Source organism: Patiria miniata, unplaced genomic scaffold (genome assembly GCF_015706575.1).
Source record: "Patiria miniata isolate m_02_andy unplaced genomic scaffold, ASM1570657v1 HiC_scaffold_25, whole genome shotgun sequence".
NCBI lineage: Eukaryota > Metazoa > Echinodermata > Asteroidea > Valvatida > Asterinidae > Patiria > Patiria miniata.
Genome location: NW_024037064.1, coordinates 13,962,688 through 13,971,715, shown reverse-complemented (window position 1 = coordinate 13,971,715; position 9,028 = coordinate 13,962,688).

Below are 9,028 nucleotides of genomic sequence, written 5' to 3'. Positions count from 1 at the left end.
GCATCGAGATGTTGAACAGTCTGCTCTGCACTGGCATCTCACCATCTCAATGATGGCCTTGGGGGCTGGGAGGACCTTAGTTGTGATTGGCTTCACCTGATCAGCTGCTGTGTCCTTGTAGAAGCCATGCTGCAGCGGATCCAGGAACTGCTGCTGAGCAATGCTTGCCTGGCCCTATACTGTGGCCTGGATCTGGACTCGGTGGATGTGCTGCTTGAGAGCACCAAGGGTGGGAGGCAGCTTGTCACTTTCAGCCATATGCTTGCAGAAAAGATGCCATCGCAGCTCAGGGATGCTCGCAATCTGGATGCCCTTTGGCGCGTATGCAGCACAGACGAATGTAGCCAGCGTTGACAGCAGCTCTTCAGTGACTTCAGCGGCATCTGAAAGCATCTGCAGAGCATTGATGACTACCCCGCCTGCTTTGAGGTAGACTTTCAGCCAGGTTGACTTTCAGCCAGGTTGCCTTTCCTATGCGAGAGAACCTCCCAGTGTTGTCTGCCCCCGTGAATGCGTGGAAGGCTGGCAAAGCCTTTGCTCTTTCTGGACCTAGATCTGTCCATATTGGCTGCACTTGGACCACTCCGGAAGCCATTGACATGGACGTGTTTCTCAGCAGAAGGTCATAATGTGCTACGACCAGCACCAGAACATCAGTGTCTGGGGAGAAGACCACCAACTCTGCATCAGGTGGGTTCCTCTGTGATGCCAGCACTGCATGATAGATTAGCAGCGTGTCCGCCTCTTCGTGATTGTTGTCCTTCGTGATTACTCCTAGTACGTCCTGCGGCAGATGCGATAACCAGCTTTGACGAGTCTTGGTTGTACTCCAGGGTTTTTGCTGCCAGATACTCAGTCAGATCAGCCTTCGTTTTGTCATGGGAAAGGAACCGGCTCATTGGGATGTGCTTGATGCTGGTGTCATCTCTGATCTGATATTGGATCGGATCCTTCCCTTGTCTCCGTTTCTCCCTTGTGGTACTCTTCAGGGTATCAGCCGTGTATGTGTCAAACACCAGAATGATCTCATCACAGTCTCTTGTGAGAGACATCAGTCTGGTATTGAAGCATTCACTGAGGTCTTTGACTGTAACTACCGTGGCTGGTTTCTTTGTTAGCTTCTGCACGACCACCATACCGTCCACCAGTGCAATTTTTCGACTTCGATGAGGATCTTCAGTGGGTGTGCAGTCTATTGTTTCTGGATCCACTGCATCGCGCTGCAGAACACTTGCATCGTGCAGCTGCTGCTGCTGATCTTCATTGGGTGGTTCTGCTGTTCCGAGCTTCTCAAGGAGGTGGATCAACTTTGCCTTGTCAGTACATGGTAGCATTGCCCCGTTTGCAGCAAACAGTGCCCTTGGTGTCAACGTGAACTCATAGTTGCCGATGGCTTTTTTCTGGTCGATGTCTCGGTTTGACCTGGCAAGGACCATCAGCCTTCCGTACAGATCCTTGGTCTCCTTCAGATCTACAGTATTGTCTCTGAGTTTCACACTGGTTTTCTTGTTGCCAGACATGAACATCTTGTTGTTGTGTTTCTTCACTGGTGCCCAGAGGCTGACTTCCCCATTGATTCGCTCTGACACGTACTCTTCATACAACTTCTGCCCAGTGACATCAATGTTCAGGATCTGTGGCACATACTCGTCTGGGATGTAGGCATGGGTGATCAGATTGTGCAGCTGGTCACCTTCAATAGCAAATGGATTGCCATGACTCAGGATCGCAGCCTTGATCTTGTCAATTGCGTCATGCTCCCTCTTGACTGCACTTGGTCTAAGGTCATGGTGCTCTGTGACCTTGCCAGCTTCCACATCAAACTGACTCTTGAACTCGCTCGACAGGCATGACAGTTCCGGTGCAGCCATGAAGAACCTCTGTCTAGCATTGGCGTTGTTGGAGATTCCAATCAGTCCAGAGTGAACCTTCATCAGCTTGTTCAGATGTTCGCATGCATGGTCTGCACCAATCGATACAAACGGCATCTCGTTCTTGGTAACGGATATGTTTCCAGCTTCCAGTTCCCTCCAGGTATTGGGGTGGTCTGTTCTCAGGTCATACATGTCTGCGATGTACCGAGGCCAGAGTCGCTTGTACTTGATCCTGTCCATAGCAAAGAACATCTTGCTCAGTGCTTCTCCAGCTTCGAGATGGAGCACCAGGTCAGCATTTTGGGATGCCGCCACGAAGAACAGAATTGTCTCCACTCGGTGTAGGTAGTTCATCATTGATTTGAACATGGCATTCTTGGATCTTTGGGTCTCCCAGTCCTGGAATGTCTTCCGCACTTCAGCATTGGTCAAGGCTTGAAGGAGGGTGATGTTGGCATGTTTCACGGATTCAGCCTTTGTGCATTTGTTCCCCTCAGAGCAGGCAGCTTCTACTACCTCCGTTGCTTCCAAGCAGATGTCTTTCAGTTGTGGGTTGTCCGTGAAGAACTCCTCCAGTGCCATCTCATAGAGTGCTACATATGAATAGATGTGTGCACGGAGAGCACGCTTGTAGTGTGTGCATTTCAGGATTTGTCTTGTTGTGGCAGAACCATAGACGTCAGCTTCCATCCAGGCATCATCTATGCCGGAGTTCTCCATGGAGGCTCTGAGAGCTCGCAGAGCAGCCATGACGACGTGTAGTTCGCCCAGTCTGGGGACAACTGTGTGCTTCAAATCAGGCCTGGCATCTAACAGTTGCACCACCTTCTCGTAGAGAGCCATATCAAATGAAATGACCGTCGGATGATCTTCACCAACTGCCAAGTACCTCAGCTGACTTGCTTGCATGATCACAGTCAGTAGGGTCGGTCACTCGTGTGCCACCTCTGGCAGTAGTGGTAAGGCTCCAACCTTGGTCACGGACTGGCTTGTAGACAGCAGTGAGTTGTAGCCTGCCCAACCAGGGATCTTGCTGGAATGTCTGCCGTCTTTCATCCTGGATAGAAAAGAGGCGACAACCCATCCCAGCTGTGTCAGCTGATATGGGCAAGAGACTCCCACCTCGTTGATGGTAAAGTCATCTGTCCTCTGGGTTGGCTGCGGCTTGGGCTTGTCACAGTGCAGCACATCTACGTTGTATGGGGTGACCGATAGACTGTGTGCATCACCTATGATCAGAGGTGGTGCTATCAGCTCTCCGGAAGCATCCGCTTTCTGGTACACTGCAGTAACCGTTCCATGAGTGGTTCCTCTTCCATCAGCAGTGTCCTCAGCAAAGTCTGTGTTGTCTGAAGCAAAGAAGATGAAGGCGCCCTTCTTCAGGAATGGTGGCACATACAGGCCTTGAAAATGTCTGGTGTTTTCCAGAAACCTGGATGCTGAGATATTGAGAATCACCAATTTTCAAGGCAGCCATTTTGAAAATCCAAGATGGCCGCTTGGTGGTTATGTTTAGCTTATTTTACTTTGTACCACTGGCTTCCTCACCCCTGAAAATGTATGTTTAGCCGTTAAAATCATGACTCTGGGCCACCTTGATGCTGAGATATTGAGAAACACCCATTTTGAAGGCGGCCATTTTGAAAATCCAAGATGGCCGCTTTGTGGTTATGTTTAGCTTATTTTACTTTGTACCACTGGCTTCCTCACCCCTGAAAATGTATGTTTAGCCGTTAAAATCATGACTCTGGGCCACCTTGATGCTGAGATATTGAGAAACACCCATTTTGAAGGCGGCCATTTTGAAAATCCAAGATGGCCGCCATGCATGCTTCCGGCAAATTGTAAACATTGGTTTTCTGATTGCCTATACCACACAGATTCCAAAAATGTATAGGTTTGCAAATCCCCCAAAAAAGTTAACGAAGTTCAATATCTGGACATAGTGAACTTGACTAATTTCGTCATTCCAGTACAAACTCAAACATTCTCTTCTTATCTAAATCCTTGATGATATCCTGAACAACAACTGTCTTCCACAGTTCCACAGCAAGTGCTTCTTTCATGTTAAGTTCCACCAGTTCTCCCCTCAGCTCGCAGGTTAGCAACAGCATATCTCCCTCACTGTGCTCCACAGAAATAACCTCTACCTGTACTTCTTCTACTGCTATCTGTTTTAACAAAGCCAAAACAATGCAAACACTCATGTCACACAATTTCAAATATCCATAATGTCATATGATATGATTTCGAGTCATAACAAGTTAGCAAGTAATCATGTGATAGCACATTTTGCACAAGTGGAAAAGTGTTTTGCACAAATTCAAATCAATTCAGACACTCCGACACAACTCAATCCTAAAAACTCAAACCTCAACCCTCTAAACTTGAAACACAAAACATAACAGCACTCATTAAAAAACCTGTAGATTACCTCCTCCTGTTTCACTTGTACATTTTTTCCTGCTGGAATAAATTTACTCATGTCCAGTCACAATGACTTTTCTAAGCAGCTACCAACAACCCCATAAACAATTACAGGTAGTTCCAATTAAATACTTCCAAAAGATGAATCATTTTTAAAAAGATTCATACAATATCATCTGATATGATTTCGAGTCATAACAAGTTAGCAAGTAATCATGTGATAGCACATTTTGCACAAGTGGAAAGTGTTTTGCACAAATTCAAATCAATTCAGACACTCCGACACAACTCAATCCTAAAAACTCAAACCTCAACCCTCTAAACTTGAAACACAAAACATAACAGCACTCATTAAAAAACCTGTAGATTACCTCCTCCTGTTTCACTTGTACATTTTTTCCTGCTGGAATACATTTACTCATGTCCAGTCACAATGACTTTTCTAAGCAGCTACCAACAACCCCATAAACAATTACAGGTAGTTCCAATTAAATATTTCCAAAAGATGACCCATTTTTAAAAAGATTCATACAATATCTTTTTGCTTACTTACATCAATTTCTGTCTGAGCTGTTGTTGACGTGGTCATTTTTTTTTAAAGTAGTCATTGTGCTTTGGGGAGATGTTGGTGATTTTCACTCTGTCACCACTCTTTACCGGGCTTTTCCCTCGTTCGTTCCATAAGGCCACCTGAATTGAACCTGTATCGTCCTTGACTCTGATGTTCCGTACACTTTGATTTCCCTCGACTCTCCTTGGTAATTCATCCTAAATAAATGCACATATTAAATACTATTAAACGACACAAAATACCAACACACTATATATATGTAATCAAATAATATAGTCAAGCCCAGCAACGTAGCCAAGAGAGGGCGTGGGGGACGCACCCACCCCATGAAAAATATTCAACCCCGCCCCCCCCCCTTCTTCACTTGCATGACCACGTTTACGTACATGTCTACGTGTATGTCTAACGCAGCAATTCTGTTTCCACTGTAACATCCAGTCAGCCCCCCACTTTAGCGTGAAACCCCCCTGCTCGCCCGCCCATGCTTAGAATCCTGGCTACGTCCGCCGCAGGTCAACGCCCTTATCAAACAGTATTGTAACTAAATTTCTACTGTGCTGTGTTTTTCAGATTTTCTTTGTAGTTTTACATTATGATGTAACAAACCTTTAATACACTAAATACTTAAAACATTAAAATGATTTCAACAAATCACACAACAAAATAATAAAAACCTTACTTAATTATTGTATATACACAGTCAATTTCTCTCTGTTTCCTGAAGAATTGTACCAATTATGAACGCATCATTTAAGAACAAATAATTACAATGTAAAACACACGCCTCATTCATTAACCTACTACTATATTCATTTAAGACATTTCACCACAAAAACGAAAAAACATATACTCTACACAACTCGCTACGAAGACATATTCTATTGTTTAAGCTCGCATGGATTTTGATAAAATGTACATGTCCCCAGATGTTTTGATGTCTATAGTCACTTTTCTGGACAAGACAGTAAGAGCACCACACATGTACATGTATACAATGTGCATGTATTACATGTACTCGCGTGCTGCAAACCAATTGCTGAAAGCAACATTTGTTGTTCAACATTGCACACGTTATATTAGCACCCACTTTTATGTGTGCAGCTCCCAAACTACACTGGGTTGGGAGGAGTTCACACAACTTCTTGAGCCAGTTCCAAGAATTTCACACAAATGAACTTGATTACACAAAACGTTTTTGTGCTCCAAAAGAGGAGACCTTCGGAATTAGTGTTCCAATAAAGGAAAACTTTTAATCAACAAATACGTGTTCAGTCAAAGAAATTAGTACGGTTGTTAACTCATTGTATCCCGTGATGCGCCACATGGGCTGATCCACTTTAACACAAACCTTTATTCTAAAACCTACAGTCTGAGATGTTCCACTTGACCTGTAACCTCTCTACATGTGCCAGCAGTGAGAAACTCTGTTCGATGTTTTGATCTTTGATTGCATCATTGACCCAAAAATTAACAGTGTCTACGGGGTTTGAAGTTAAGCACCTGGGTTGTTACTGGTTTTATTGTTCGCTGTTTAAATACACTTGCAATGCCAACCTAATGTACATGTACACACATGTACAAAGTGAGCACCGAAACACATTTTGAGAGTTTAAACTCCACAAACACAACGCAAATTTCTATTTCTATGACCGAAACATTGTAAAAACAAACGTGCATAAAACTAAATCGCACCAAGAAAAACAAATTAGACAGATGACCACTCTACATGTACAATTTGTGTTCACAGAGCTGAATACTACTAAACTAGTTTTTTAATGCCATTTTAACACAAGTAATACATTTTTGAATTTCAGGCCATTTCTTTTCATTTTCTTCTTAATATTTCTTGAAAACAATAGAAGAAAAACTGAACCAGTAACCCTATAGCGCTCCTCAATCTTCCACAATCCTTGGTGCAGTTTTAGAGAATATTAAAGATTGAGCCTGAGCAATGTATCATGACAAAAAAAACCAAACATTTTGCAGGATTATGCCTTGACAGAGGTCAAGGGGTCAGTCTATGACCCCCATGTATTGCGCTACATGTAAATAGCGCCGTGTTTCCATGCTGTACAATACAAACACTCTCTTGACACGTCTGTGGACTATAAATAAGCAGATTTTTCCAGATGTTTTTAGGCGAATCTAGTATCCAGGCAAATAACCGCTTGAGAGAATTTAAATTTGTGCAAAAATTTATTTCAGACCTACACTGTTATGTACAGGTATACAAATGTTTGTAAATTTTGACAACAAAAGTGGTATATAAACGTACCTGAGCTTTCAAGTTCTTCCATAAAATGGGTGTAATATGCGTATGTGTCAATTCCCACATCTTTTGGTTACTTCCGGACGGAGAAAAGATCGGCTCTTTCAGCTGCTGTAGGAATTCCTCAGCTGTCACGGTGAAATGCTCATTATGACGCATGATTAGTTGTCCATCCTGCGGATAACTAACAAGCATGTCACCATACAGCTTTAGACCCTCTTTTAACTGCATGATTTGAGCATGCACTTGAAGAACTGCGTGGTGGAGACAGATGCTTTTGATGATATTGTCTCGATCTTGCAGGCAGAAATTTGGTTTGAATGGGATTCCGCATGACATAAGGAGATCCAACACTGGTTCACTTCTGATCATTGTGTTAAATGTGGTGTCATCAACAGTTCGCCATAACTGTTTTAAAAAAAAAGTAATAAGAAACTTAAGCAAAACAATTACATAAATGAAAATGATATGAAATGAGTGATGGCCTTGGTGAGAGACAATGATTAACTCAGCATTGTCACTTTGACATTTTGACCTCAAACTCAAACCAATTTGACTTTTCTTGAGGCTAATACCCCCTCAAACAAAAGCTGTTCCCAGTTGTGATTGTCTATTGGACTGTAAACAAAAGGATGTAATAAAAAAAAATTAAATTAAAGAAATTGAAACTATAACTTTTAAAAATTGCACTTCTGTTCAACCGGAAGTAAGGGTCACATGACATTGACATTGGAGGAGGTGCATTTTCAGTCCAATATGAGTAAATGTGCAAAACTCTGTTATCATAACCATGGAGATATGGTGGTCACACTTTTACCTCATTAAATATTCATGACGTCACAACATGATAATAATAGACTTCACAGTATAATAATGCATAATGGAAAACATTTACCATTAAATGTTACTTCTTAATATTATTATTTATCAACGAGAGCGGATTTATAATTCGTGAGATTATGACAATAAAATGGAATACAATAAATTAACCCCGTCAGATTTATAACTCATGAAATGTGATCAATAGGGTTTAAAAGTAACACTTCGCACGTTAATATTTCGCACATGTATCGCCCTGAAAACGGCACCATATATTGGCGCTTTGTGTGCTTAATTGTCGGTTTTGTACAGTGCCCCCATTGACAGATGGTACCAGCCCCCCTCGGCGTTTTTGATGTTACGGAGGCGAAGTTTCTGGAGGAAAAAACCTGTCTGCATTTCACAAGGGATGTGAAAGTGCCCTTTTCAAAATTCCCCCAAATAAAAATGACTGGGCTACGCCCCTGCACTTTAATGTTATGAAAAAAAAATTCTCAATTTGGGTGATAACAATATGCCACACGACACGAAATTGTGTTCATATATGACCTACCATACCTCAAAATACAAGAAAAGTTTTGAATGTAGCATGTTTTATTCCCAACGTATGAAGATCAGCTGAAAAGAAACCGAAATCAATAAAAAAAAAAAAAAAAAAAATCGAAATTATGACGTCATAATCGCCTCGCCTGAATTTGCATTAAGTAAGATTTCAGGCTTTACATGAAGACGGTCAGAGCATAGTGACCGAAACGTCGAGTTTATACCTCTGGTTCTTTTCAGAACCATTCTCTTAGTTGATAAATTATTGGCACATGGTGTTTCCGAAAAACCTTTCATTATTCAATTTGCATTGTAATTTTGAAAAGTGCACTTTTATGATGAAGAGTTATGGTAAGTCCAAAGCATCCCGTAAAATTGTGGCTCCTTGTGTGCTGAAACTTTCAAGAAATGCGCTGGTCGGAAAATGTTTTTTTTTTTATCTCGAAATACTGCTCGAACTTGTTCACATTTCACTTCCAATTGATAACACACCGGGTACAAGCCTGCCCGACTGATTCTCTGACC